The sequence below is a fragment of the Pan troglodytes genome, chromosome 16 (assembly GCF_028858775.2).
Source record: "Pan troglodytes isolate AG18354 chromosome 16, NHGRI_mPanTro3-v2.0_pri, whole genome shotgun sequence".
NCBI lineage: Eukaryota > Metazoa > Chordata > Mammalia > Primates > Hominidae > Pan > Pan troglodytes.
This window is the reverse complement of record NC_072414.2, coordinates 64,361,781-64,376,166: the sequence shown is the minus strand read 5'-3', so window position 1 is coordinate 64,376,166 and position 14,386 is coordinate 64,361,781. Positions and strand designations below refer to the sequence as shown.

The window sequence follows — 14,386 nt, the reverse complement described above, 5'->3', positions numbered from 1 at the left end:
CTCTCAGAAAAACAACACCCCCCCCAAACAAAACAAAACAAAACAAAAAAAGTGTAAATTGTGAAAGAAATCATAGAACATAAGGAAGTGAGTTTCCAGCGGCCACTTGGAATGGGATGGTAGATGTAATTAGCCGGGACTGAAAAGAGGGTATTCCAGGCAGGAAGAAGGGCTTGAGCAGAGGCACAAAGAATTATGATTGAGTTCAAAGTTCAGGTCTAGTGGATGTGATGAGTGGGGGCTGGGGATTGAGGAGGGATGAGGGTGGGGAAAATGTGGGGTTGAAGAGTCAAGAGCACTTTAGACATTGGTTTCACATAAAATGGAAGGGGCTAACAGTTTTCTTTTAGGCAGCTATGTAATCAGTACTGAAAATTGTATTTGAGGATAATTATTCCACAGCACATTTATAAGTCGAGCCACCAATGTAAAGGAATACAATTCTGCTGCATGGGTTCAAAATTTAGAAGTTTCTTGATAATCTGGAATCTAGCTCTTTGGTTATATTGTATAGATGTTATGGGGGTGGGAGCCACATTTACGGTTAAGTCTTGTAGTAATATCATTTTATATGATGTTTCAAGTGTGTTTAAATTAGTTTCACAAAAGTTATCATTTGATATATAGAATTAAAAGCATTTAATTATACAGATGACCCTTAGAGAGTGACATTTGATTTAGGGAAAGAAACACAATCTCAGCATCAGGGTAGTCCTTAACTGGTAAAATGCATTAAGCTGGAGAGGATAAGAGGCCTGCTGTTGAGTGTGGTAGATCACATTTTCCTCTGAATCCTTCATGACAAATAATAGAGTGCCTTACCCAAGATTGGCACTCAGAATATGTTGATTTTGGTTTAGAAGAGTTTAAGCCTGGTTTATGGAAAAAAAAAATCCGTCTAACTGGTATATGTCAATCCCAGTGCTGGGCACTCTGAAGGTTACAAGAAAAGTCTTAAGACCCAGGCCTAGGCTCTATAGTTCAATTGCGAAAATATGAAACAGAGGTACACAGTGAATTATAAGATGCTCAAAAGCTTTATAGGTTGTTTACTACTATTGTATACATGAGAATAATTCCTTTCCTTTTTTTTTTTTTTTTTTGAGACGGAGTCTCGCTTTATCACTCAGCCTACACTGAGGCTGAGTGCAGTGATACGATCTTGGCTCACTGCAACCTCCGCCTCCTGGGTTCAAGCGATTCTCCTGCCTCAGCCTCCCAAGTAGGTGGGACTACACGTGCTTGCCACCACGCCCAGCTAATTTTTGTATTTTTAGTAGAGATGGGGTTTCACCATGTTGGCCAGGCTGGTCTCAAACTCCTGGCCTCAAGTGATCCACCCGCCTCAGCCTCCCAAAGTGCTGAGATTACAGGCATGAGCCACGGCACCATACCTAATTCCTGTACTTCTAAATTAGGCCTTCACCTCCATTGCTATAGCACCATAGTTTAATCAAGTAGATAGAAATGGAGAGATTGTAAGATAATGGAATACTATAAATTCCCTAACAAAAGAGATTTAGAGCCAGATAAATTCAGTAAGATGTTTATTTCCATATATTACCTTCCTGTAAGTTCATTAGCTTTATTAGTTGAGGGTTCTTGTCCATTGAGAGAAAATGAAGACTGGGTTGGGTGAACATTACCAAAGACTTAAAAGTAACTTCTTTCTCTATTGTTCTTCCCATGGAGTCTTCCCTTTGGAATGTAGTTTCCTGTGGAGGCTTTTAGGTGACTTTGAGCTAAAATCCTAGTTCTGCAGAAACAAGGATGAAGCAATAGCATGGGAAACAAATAGAGGTAGAGCAATACCAACAAGGCTGAAGCCAGAATACATTTCTTTATGAGTCTGATTTTAGTAAAGAAGGCAACATATGCAGGTTAAATCTTAACTAACAGATTTTCATCCTCTTCCTCCAAACAACTTATTTGTAGGCTCTGGGCCAGTAGGTTTTGTTTGTTTGTTTGTTTTTGTTTTTTTGAGACAGAATCTTGCTTAGTCACCTAGGCTGGAGTTCAGTGGCACAATCTTGGCTCACTGCAACCTCTGCCTCCCGGTCTCAAGCAATTCTCCCACCTCAGCCTCCTGAGTAGCTGGAACCACAGGAGCATGCAACCACACCTGGCTAATTTTTGTATTTTCTGTAGATGGGGTTTCGCCATGTTGCCCAAGCTGGTCTCCAATTCCTGAGCTCAAGTGATCCCCCTGCCTTGGCCTACCAAAGTCCTGGGATTACAGGGTGGAATGAGCCACCTGACCAGCCCAGTGTTTTTCCTAATGCAATACAACTTCTGGTTTTTGTCTGAACCTGAAACTAAGAATTCATACTCCCTTTTCTGAAAAACAAGTCTGGTATTGAGGTTCAGTTCTATTTTGAATTCACCCTCAAGGGTTAGTCCCACCAGTTGCTAAATGGTCTGTGAAGGTGTTTAGTATTTGCCACCTTTCTTTGTCATTGAGAGATGTTTCTACCAATTGGAGGGTGTGTGTTGCATGTTGTTGAACCTGTTAAATAGACTTATTTTAGGAACTAGATACTTGAATGAATCTAGTTCCCTGTTTGATTATTAAGCCACATCCTGTTTGCAAAGCAAAGATGTGATTATTTGGAATTTGGAATGGCACCCATCTAATGTTGCTCCAGACATTTAATAAGCATGGTGTGGAGCATGGTGCTTGATGGAGCTGATAAAGTCCAAATTTTTCCAAGTAAAGTGGCTAAGTCTAATTCTCCCATTAGACTGCATTTTTTTTTTTTTTTTTTGAGATGGAGTCTTGCTCTGTTGCCCAGGCTGGAATGCAGTGGCGTGATTTTGACTCACTGCAACCTCCACCTCCTGGGTTCAAGTGATTATCCTGTCTCAGCCTCCCAAGTAGCTGGGAATTCAGGCACCCACCACCATGCCTGGCTAATTTTTTATTTTTTAGTAGAGACAGGGTTTAGTAGCGATGGGGTTTCACCACGTTGGCCAGACTGGTCTCGAACTCCTGGCCTCATGTGATCTGCCCACCTCGAGATTACAGGTGTGAGCCACTGCGCCTGGCCATGACTGCATTCTTCTTTGCTTTTCCTGAAACTGGTTGATAGAAGCCATAGTATATCATAGATATTATAAGGTTCCCATCCTGGTCTGATGTTCACCTGCACATCCCTATGAGTTGCTGAGGATGCCATTGTCCTTCAACAGAATAATCCTGCCCCCCTTCTCCAGCCCTTTTATTCTGGAATGGAAGTAAGATTATTATATAAGAACCTGTGTCCTTCTGCAGCCATTATCAGTATTTGATTTGCTCATCCTCAGATATTAAAGAAGTGACTAAATTAATAAATGGCATAGTTCATTATAATCTGGATCTCCTAAAATACCTTCTTTGGCCATTTCTTCTGTATCTGGAACGTTGTAGATATGTAGTAATTATTTGTAAAATATATTAACGTTAAAGAGCTACTTTGTGTAAACGTTTGTAAGAAGGCTTTATGGGTTTGGGTTTTGTTTTCTTTTGTTTTTTTTTGTTTTTCTTTTAGAGACAGGGTCTTATTCTGTCACCAAGTCTGGAGTGCAGTGGCACAAACACAGCTCACTGCAGCCTCGACCTCCGAGGCTCAAGCTGTCCTCCCATCTCAGCCTCTTGAGTAGCTGGGACTACAGGTGCATAGCTAATTTTCGTAGAGATGGAGTACCACCATGTTGCCCCAGCTGGTCTCGAACCCCTGGGCTCAACCACTCTGCCTGCTTCAGCCACCCAAAGTGTTGGGATTACAGGTCTGAGAAGATCATCAAAAAGATATGATTTGCAGGTTTTCATTGAGGATTACCTTTCCTTTCAGGTTACTAATTTGGAGTGTAAGTGTGTGATTCCAGGCTAAGGATAATCACACTATGCTGCTTATTGTGTGATCCCAACTTGTGCTGCTCTTAACTCAGCATGCAGTGAGAGATGCATTGGGATTGCATCTAGGAGGGAAACAGATAAGGTCAAGCAGCTGGGCTGGGGAGAAAGAATAAGGCCGATTAGTTCTCTCCACTTTAATTGGGCTAGCGGCTAACTATACTTTAACCTTTCCCACGGCAAAGACAAGGCATATTCCTGCCAAAGATGGTTGCCACTAAGTTTATTGTTTTAAAAGCAAAGAGGAAGAAAACAACACGGGAAGAAGGTTTTGTAGTAGAATTACTTTTTCTCATGAAGGGGTTTCTGGAGAACGAGGGATACATAGGAGAAATACAGTGATGAATAAATTGTCTTTAGAAAGAAGGTGATGGCAGAAGCACAGTTTTTAGTTGAAGGGCAAAATAAGTGTCTTATTTCATTTTGAATCCCAGGGCCTAGATTAGCTTGGCCTGCAGTCTTCCACCAGCCTCTCTTCTCACAGCCCTGTTTTTTTCTTTTCTTTTCTTTCTTTTTTTTTTTCTTTTTTTTTTAAGAAACAGGTCTTTCTCTGTCATTCAGACTGGAGTGCAGTGGTGTGATCACGGCTTACAGCAACCTCGAACTCCAGGACTCAAGCAGTCTTCCCGCCTCACTCATGAGTAGCTAGGACTACAGACGCATGCCACCGCACCCAGCTAATTTTTTTATTTTTTGCATTTTGTAGAGATGGGGGTCTTACTGTGTTGCCCAGGCTGGTCTTGAACCCCTGGCTTCAAGCGATCCTCTTGTCTCGGCCTCCCCGAGTGCTGAGATTACAGGTGTGAGCCACCATTTATTACCTAAAGCATGATACTTTTCTAGTATCCCTGTATAGTACTGAGTCCAAGAAGCTAAACTTGATCAAGGTGTATGTGGGTAGCCTGGGCCTGGTTTATGAAAAATTTGAGTTTTATTTCTGTGAGCTGTAGGTGTTCCCCTGCTTTGGATATTCTGTTTGAACACAGTATACATTGGAGGACTCAGGATGTGGAACATGATTCATTCAGGAGTCAGCTGAGAAAGTGTTTATTAACCCCTTAACTCTGTGCCTTCAGACTAATTGCCTAATTTCCAAGCTGTTGCTGCTACTTCCTTCTTTTTTTTTTTTTTAACTCTGCCTGCCTTCCAGACATTTCCGAGGATAACAAGAAAATAGTTATGAATGTTTTTTCAGTCTTTGAGGGAGGGTATAATAGTGGGAAGAACTTGGTGATTTTAAAAATAAAACAATAAAAATTAAAAGTCCAAGCCCCAGAGATGCCTTTCCTTCCATTTCCTTCTACCCCAGTTCCTTACCTCCAAACAGGAGCGAGAAGCATAGCATTGGAAGGTTTTTGACAATGGATACCTTGTCGTTTTGTTGTTGTTTGTTTTTAACCGTCTCATGCTAGGGCATGTTGTCTGTTTCTTAGCCTGTTCAAGGCATAAGCCTCAATCCCTTTCCTGTTGTTATATAGAGGGAAAGGAGTTTTACTGCCTTACCAGTACTTCTTTTAAGAAATAAAGCTGGGCATGGTGTCTCATGCCTATAGTCCCAGCTACTCCGGAGGCTGAGGTGGGAGGATGGCTTGAGCTCAGGAGGTGGACGTTGCAGTTAGCCGAGATCGTGTCATTGCACTCCAGCCTGGACAACAGAGCCAGACCTTGTCTCAAAAAAACAAACAAACAAACAAAAACCTAGAAACAAAAACAAAAGAAAGGGATCACTCTTATGTTTCTGCAGTTTCCTAAATTTCTTCTACTGGTCCTGAAAATAAGTGATAAAATAGAGTCAATTTGCATCATCCTCAAGAGGTTCCATGACCTTTTTGGAGCCACTGACAACAAAGTCAGCTGAAGAAAGGAGGTTGGGTCTGTAGGGGTCAGAGAGGTGTATGTGTGAAGAGTTTTCTGTGGTGTGAGCTGTCTCAAGGTTTACATGTTTACAGTCCATTGTAATACAGAAATGGATTATATTTTCTTCTGTATTCCTGGCTGTAATGAATAAAACCCATTATTGGGTCAGGAACTTGAGTCTTCTCTCTTCTTGTCCTTTGTTCCTGTTTCAAGCTGTGGCATTTGCTTAAGCTTCCTGGCCACACACTCAGCCCTGATCCCCAGCCAACTGCTGTATGCTATTGTTGTGTCCACATCTTGAGGCTGGTTAGGCTTGGGTGTGGTGTAGAGCTCCTTTCTGTGGAAGCGTATACTCAAAAATGCAGGACGTATGGGTGTTTGTCAGCTGTCATTAAGCAGCTTTCCCCTTCTTTTGTAAAGCTCTTGGGATTGAGGGGGTAAGAGAGATGCCTTACTAGATACACTGTTATGCATGAAAAGTTTAACTATTGTACTGTTTGTTCAACCTTGTCCTTGTTGTAACTAGGATTCCACATTAGTGGCTTTGTTGTTTTGCCTGGAGCTGCAGTCCTAGGTTGGGGGAGATTCAGAGTTCTAAGGCCATGTCCCTCTTGTATTTTGAAGTGTCAGCCTGTTCATATACAGAATGGCATCTCACAGTAGTGAAGCCTTCAGTCTCCTATAAGAGGCTCATGAAAAACCCTTCAGGGAAGCTGCTCCTAGAGTGTGGCTTTGCCATAGGAGACCCTGCCCCAGGACTCCTCTGGCCAAATGAGAGAGTCGAGGTTTGCTGGGGCAAAACTGTCTTATTGGGAAAAGGGAAGTAGAACACGGAAGGAAACTAGCATTTATTGTCTGGCACTTGATGTATGTTATTGCCCTTTAATCTTCATAAACAGCTCTGTGAGGTCAGTGTTATCCCAATCTTTGAGAATGGAGACATAGAGGCTAAGTAACATGCCCAGGGTTACACAGCTTGTAGGGATGGAGCAGAAATTCCAGTCATGCATAAATTTTGCTTTTGTCACTGTACAGTCTTGTAGTATACTCATACACGTCTTTGTCAATCCAGTTAGCAATTTGGAAAACTACTGGCCTCTGGCAGGATTAAGCTCTAATCACATCTTAGTGTTAATTACTTCAAATAGGTAGTAACTTCTAACATCTAGTTACTCATAAGCACTCAGGTTATGAATATTTTGATCCCTGGCCCATTGTTACCAGATTCCAGTAGCATTTCTTCCTTCCTCCCATCTATTCTTAGTACAGGTAGTATTTATTAAGTAACTTTAATTGTCAATAGTACTAGGTCCAAGGAATATTAAATTGAACTTTCCCGTCCTTAAAGAATTTACAGTTTCTGGAAGTGGGGATACAGACAGAGTGTGATATTTTTCTATGATAACTGAAGCACAAGGTACTTTGGGAGTGCAGAAGAGGAACACCTGACCTAAGTGTGTGGGGGGAAAAGGAGAAAGTGCACATTGAAAAGGCTTTCCTAGAGAGCTGTTGAAGGAGATCTAAAAGTAGAAGTTAGTGGGGGTGAAGATAGTATTCCGCATAGAAAGAACTGCGCGTGGAAAAGGCCTACAGGCGAGAAGCCTTCATGCCATATTCAAGGAACTCAAGGTGTCTAGCTGAAGTACACAACTCTAGGGTGGATCAGCAAGTTCTGAAGCTAAAGAGGTGATAGATGGAAAGGTCATGAAATGGCCTAATAAGCCCTGGTAAGGAATGGAGCTTTATCCTAAGGTCAAAGAAGGCCAGTAAAGTCCAGTCAACAGGATAAGTGATGTGACTAAACTCTGGCTACATTGGGGCTTGCTGTAGAGTGGGATTAGAGGCAGGAAACCCAGTTAAAAGGCTGCCAACAGTGGTCTAGATAAGAGAGAGTAGTGGCTGAAGTTGGGTTGATGGCTGTAAGGACAGAGAAAACTAGAAAGACTGAAGAGAGATTTAGGAGGTGGCTGCTTGGAAGTGGGAGTTAGGTTGGAGGGAAAGGGTGCTGAGGATGACTCCCAGATTTCTGACTTAGCAGTTTGAATGTTGGCTCTCATTCACTTGTGCTGCCATTAACAAAGATAGGGAAAATAGTAGGAGAGGAAGGGAAGGAGTAAAAAGAGCTAAATTGGCGGTCGTGGTGGCTCACACCTGTAATCCCAGCACTTTGGGAGGCTGAGGCAGGTGGATTACCTGAGGTCGAGAGTTCGAGACCAGTCTGACCAACATGGAGAAACCCCATCTCTACTGAAAATACAAAATTAGCTGGGCATAGTGGCGCATTCCTGTAATCCCAGCTACTCTGGAGGCTGAGGCAGCAGAATCGCTTGAATCCAGGAGGTGGAGGTTGCAGTGAGCCGAGAGTGCGCCACTGCACTCCAGCCTGGGCAACAGAAGTGAAACTCCATCTCAAAAAACAAAACAAAAAAAACCCAGTGAAATTAAGAGGTTGAGAGGTAGAGTGAGAATCATGAAAAGTAAATTTGATTTTGACGTGTTGACTATGAGGTATCTAGCAAACAGTTAGCTATGTAGTACTAGAGCTTGGGAGAATGAGTTTGAACACTTCTGAGGAGAAGAAGGTCCAAAAGGCAACCACAGGAGGGTGGTTGAGGAGGAGGAGAAGGATGTTGTTGGATGACTGCTAAGCCAGAACATGGGTTAGTTCTTCCTCTTGGGTGTGAAAATCATCTAGGATAATAGCCAGCCTTGGGGTGGAGAGGAATACTGGGCAACAGGATCCAAAGTATTAAGTAAATAAGGTTGGGCGTGGTGGCTCACACCTGTAATCCCAGCACTTTGGGAGGCTGAGGCTGTGGGATCACTTGAGGTCAGGAGTTCGAGACCAGCTTGGCTAATGTGGTGAAACCCCGTCTAATTTGTAAAAATAGAAAAATTAGCCAGGTGTGGTGGTGCACACCTGTAATCCCAGCTACTTAGGAGGCTGAGGTAGGAGGATCACTTGAGCCTGGGAGGCGGAGATTGCAGTGAGCTGAGATCGCGCCACTGCACCCCAGCCTGGGCAACAGAGGAGGACTCCATCTCAAAAAAAAAAAAAAAATTAAGTGAATAAAGAAGTGATCAGGAAGCTACAGAGTGTTGTAACAAGGAGAGCTGAAGATTTAACAGCTGGATGACATGAACCACAGAAGAAAGGTGTTTTATTACTTAGTGGTGGTGGAATGGATGACCCAGAAGCAGCCCCATATCTCAACCCTATGATGTGGGAAGTGGCTGCCTCTCAGAGCATGTTGTAGGGGAAGTGGTGTGTGGCATTCCTGGGGAGAGCCAGGCTTCAGTTAGGGAGGAAGTAGAAGAGGCTGAGTAATTAAGTAACTACACAACAAGATCTCAGAGGGTTTACAAGGTGAATGATATGTAGTACACAGGTGGTCTGGTGGAGAAGAGGAAGCAACATGTATAAAAATAGAAGTGCAGGACCAGAAGTGAGCAAAGGGGGTTATATATTGGGCAAAGTGACAAAATATGGTAGAGATATGACGTGGCGGATTTCCCTGACAATAAGATTACCAAGAAAATAGATTCCAGAGACAAGCAAGCATGTGTATATATGTGGGAATTTAATATATGATCAAAGAAGTATTTCTGATCAAATGTGAAAAGATGTATTAGTCAATAAATACGTAAGGATGACTGGTTATCCAATTGGGAAAAAAATAAATCCTTACCTCGTATCAAACTCAAAAGTAAATTCCAGGGAGATTAAAGATCTGAAGATAAAAGACCATTGAAGTGTTAGACAGAAATGAAGGAAACTATTATTATAATTTCAGGGGTAGAGGAGGCCTTTCTAAGTAAGCAAATAAAGAGACCGTAAAGGAAAAGAGTCATAGCTTTGACTACATAAAAATTAAAGCAAAAGAAAGCATAAGGTTAAAAAATAAGGGATAAAATGAGGCAGATATTTGCAACAAGTCAATAAAAGAAAAGTAACTTTAAAAAGTAAAAAGAATGGCTGGGTGCCGTGGCTCACGCCTGTAGTCCCAGCACTTTGGGAGGCCAAGGCGGGTGGATCATGAGGTCAGGAGATCTAGACCATCCTGGCTAACATGGTGAAACATCGTCTCTACTAAAAATAATAATAATAAAAAAAAATTAGCCGGGCACGGTGGCGTGCGCCTGTGGTCCCAGCTACTCAGGAGGCTGAGGCAGGAGAATGGCATGAACCTGGGAGGCGGAGTTTGCGGTGAGCCGAGATCGCGCCATTGCACTCCAGCCTGGGCGACAGAGCGAGACTCCATCTCAAAAAAAAGAGTAAAAAAAATTTGGCTAGTAAATGCAAAGAAATGCTTGAGGCCAAGAGTTCAAGACCAGCCTGGGCAGCATAGTGAGACCCTGTCTCTACAAAAAATAAAAATAAAAATTAGCCTGACATGCTGGTGCACGCCTGTAGTCTTAGCTGTTTGGGAGGCTGAGGCAGGAGGATCACTTGAGCCTAGGAGGTTGAGGCTGCAGTGAGCTATGATTGTGCCACTGCACTCCAGCCTGGGTGACAGAGCAAGACCCTGTCTCTAAAAAAAAAAAAAAAAAAAAAAGAATTAAAACTTAAAAAGAAATACAAATTGAAATTGAAACAATGTATGTGTTTTTTTTAATCCAGCTGGCAATGGTGAAAAAGAATTGAGATGTTCTAGTGTTGGAAAGATGTGGAGAGATGGGCCCATATATGTGGATTTGGGTGTAAGTCAGTACAGTAACTTGGAAGAGGAATTTGGCAGTATCAAAACCAAAACTTTTCTTACCTGTGGCCTAGCATTTCCACCTCCAAGAATTTATCCTACAGATATCTTTCACAATTGCTTATATACATATATATGAATATTTGTTTACTAGAGCGTTGTTTATAATACTAAAAACTTAGAAACATTACCGAATGTCTACAAACAGAAGAGAAGTTAGGTAAGTTAATGTATATCTCATCATTGGAATTATATTCAACATTTACAAGAAGGATGTAGATCTATATATATTGACATTAACAGACATACAGCTCATTTTGGTAAGGGGAAAAATGTTACAAACTAATAGTATTAGGATCCCATTTTTTTTTTCTGTTTTTGTTTTTTGTTTTGGGGTTTTTTTGAGACAGTCTCGCTCTGTCACCAAGGCTAGAGTGCAGTGGCGTGGTCGCTTGGCTCACTGCAGCTGCCACCTCCCAGGTTCAAGTGATTCTCCTGCCGCAGCCTCCCAAGTAGCTGGGTTTACAGGCGCCTGCTACCACGCCCAGCTAATTTTTGTATTTTTAGTAGAGACAAGGTTTCGCCATGTTGACTGGCGAACCTTGAACTGGTTCGCTGGGCTCGAACTCTTGAACTCAAGTGATCCACCCGCCTCAGCCTCCCAAAGTGCTGGGGTTGCAGGTATGAGCCACCTAGCCTGGGCCCATTTTTATTTTAAAAATTAATAAATTTATGTATTTACAAAAAAATTGGAAAATTGTGCAAAATGTTATAACTAAAGTTATCCCTTGAGATCTAGAATTTTAGGGAGATGTTCTCTTTCCAGTGGGGATAGGGTTGGGAGGGACAGATCAGTTTTAAAAGTAGGGGAAAATAGAAAATTTTTAACTACAGCTTTTCCCAAAAAAAGATGGGTACAACTTTTACCCAAAAAATATGGGATAGGAATGAGAGGAAGGAAGAACATTCAGGATTCATCTGTGGGCTGGAGAGAGTGGTACTTCCAAGTAGGTATTAATAGTCTGTGGAGGGTGAAGAATCTTGGAACTTACAGGAGGAGGTACCATGATCTAGACTGAATTCAGCAGCACTAAGGAGAAGGCCCCAGCTCAGGGCAGTTGGCTTCACAGACTCCCACTTTACTGGGATAAGAAGTTTGACAAGGTTGGCCTTGACTTCTCTCCTAGCCACACCAATTCACTTCCCAGGCTTGGAATACCTTTTCTCCTCTTGGTAGCTTGGTGAACACCAATTCAGGGTTCAAGATCCCACTCAGAGGTCCCCTTCAACGTCAAGCCTTCCACCTTTCCTGGACGTGGCTATTAAATCTACCATAGCCCTTATCACAATGTTTGTAATTATTGTTTGTGTTCATCTCTCCTGCTAGACTGTGATCTCCTCAAGGGCAGGGACCAGGGCTTGTTTTTCTTTTTAACTGCCCCAGCACCTAGCACAGTTCCTGATGCACATTAAATGCACAATATATCTTGGTTGGAATGAAGAAATGAGTGGGAAATGAATGATATAACGGGCTTTTATTAGGCAGAATATGGGGGAGATGAAACCTGGATATGATGTATATAAAGGTGGGAGGGGGAAGAGAAGAAAGTGGGCATGGGAACAAACTTTGGCACCAGCCTAGGAGGGTACCAGGGGATATGGGGGCAGAGTAGACATTAAAGAGTGGGAAGGTGGCAAAGTCTGGGTTGCCTTTCTTAGTTTTCAATCCAGAAGCAAAATCAGGTACCACTTTATAACTGAAACCAATGTGTTTTTTTTCCATAGTGCTGGGATTCTGTGAATCAAACACATTGATACGATGGAAGTGTTTTGATTCAGGAGGGAACAGGGGTGGTAGAGGGAAAGGCTATTGTGCACTGAGGTAAAGATTGATAGTTTCCAGGTTACCCTAATAGTTATTAGTGACCCTAATACAGCAACGAGTTCTTCCTCTCAGAGAAGTGGAAAGACCTAAATCTTAGAATTTATGGATCCAGAGGTCTTCAGAGCAGTGTCTGAAAAGGCACTTTGTGTAAGTCTGGGTGTCTTCTTAGCATCGCCCACCCCGGTCTCAGGATTGCAGAAATACTAGGTTTGGGGATATAAAAGTCATCTCTACATTAACTACTTGCTATTTATGCCGATTATCACATAGCACAATCATAAAATATGCATTTTTTGAATTCCAACATCATTCATTTTTTCAGCAAACATGTACTGAATGACTGCTGTGTGTCAGGCACTGGGAATACAAAGACACTGAGATTGGTCCCTCCTGTTGAGGAACTCACAACCTAGGTGAGAAGATAGACAAATAAACAGCATATCTTAAGATAAGTGTTTTGAAAAATGTATGTATACATGGCTGCATGATCACATAGGAGGGTTTCTTAGGAAAGAGGGGGGGAATAACAGAAAAGTTTCCCAAAAGGAAAATAGAGCTGTTTCTTAATTAGGGGAGATGTGGCGGGAAGGCAAAGTTTGTTTCAATTGGAGGAAGCAATATGTGCAAAGAAAAATATGGAGAAAATATGGCATTTTCAGGGTTCTGTTAAGAGTTCATTGTTCATTGTGAGAGTTCCTGCACAGGAGCAGAAAAAGACAAGGCATTTTCTTATGATTACCCAGTGAATTCTGGACTGTATTCTGAAAGCTATGGGAGCCATTGGAAGATTTTAAGCGGAGACTGTCATGCTCTTATCTTCATATTCTAATATCTCTGAGGATAGTAGATTGACATGGGTATTCCTGGAGGCAGAGGAAGACTGCCTGGGAGATTTTTTATAGTCATCCAGGTGAGAAATTACAAGAGGCTGAATTAAGGCTTTGGCCCAGTGGGGCTGGGTAAATGGCGATGTGTTAAGAGATTATAAGGATTGTGTAATTGTAAGACTTTTAAAAAGTATTTTTACTGTTGTAATCTCAGTGCTTAACACAATGTTTGAGATATCAGACAGTCTGTAAATGTTATTTTGAGTTGATGAACTTGTGATCTACTCAGTTAGATGGAAGGTGTAGAAGAAGGAGATTTCTGGTATAGGTGAATAGATGGGGCTGTTATCAAAGTGAGAGGATCAGCCAGGAGGAGGAATGAAGAGTTAGATTAGTTTTATGTTTAAGATTCAAGTGGCTTTTGAGACATTTGAGTGGAGGTGTACAAGTCTAGAGCTCCAGAAGAAGAGTTGGCTTGGAAAGATAGATTTGGGAGTCATTGGCCTGCTGTGGGAGTGGATGACATTGTCTAGGGAGAGTGTAAGCGAAGGGAAAAAGAGAAGTTTGGAACCTTGCATACCCTGGGTAACATTAGTACATTGGGGTTGGTAAAGGAGAAGTTGAATGAAGAAGCATATTCAAGGAGTTAGAAGGAAAACCAAGAGAGCAATGTCCCCTAAGCTAAGGGAGTTTAGTTTCAAGAAGGTCAGAGATGTCTGATGCTGTCAAGAGGTCCCAGAAGGAGTGAGTGGTTTCTATTAGCTCTCTGACAGCTGGGATTTTTGTCTGTTTTGACCACTGCTGTATCCCCAGCACTTACAACACCCTGGCACATAGTAAGCATTCAGTAAATTACTGTTGCATGAATGAATGAATTGAAAAGAGTCCCTTGAATTTGGTTACAGAACCACAGGACTTTGGTGAAGCCATTTTGAGAGAAGTGGTGGTGAAGGAAGCCAGATTATAGTGGATTGAGGAATAGATAGGTTGTAAGGAAGCAGCTACAAAATACTAAGTATGACCAACATCATGAGCACATAGGAGGTACCAGGCACTGAGCTAAGCACTTTACATGTATTAACTCATTTAACCTTCCCAGCAGCCCAATTATATAGGTATTATGATCCCTATTTTACAGTTGAGGAAACTGCAGCTTAGAGAGGGTAAATAACTTGCCTAGAGAAGGCCTGCAGCTAGAAAGTGTTAGAACCAAGATTTGAATCCA

General features: G+C 42.0%; 1 protein-coding gene across 11 annotated transcripts in view; it reads left to right on the top strand.

Moving 5' to 3' along the window:
* Positions 1-14,386, top strand: part of CELF6 (CUGBP Elav-like family member 6) — a 91,749-nt gene that overhangs the window by 1,383 nt on the left and 75,980 nt on the right. The gene's annotated exons all lie outside the window — the stretch shown is intronic.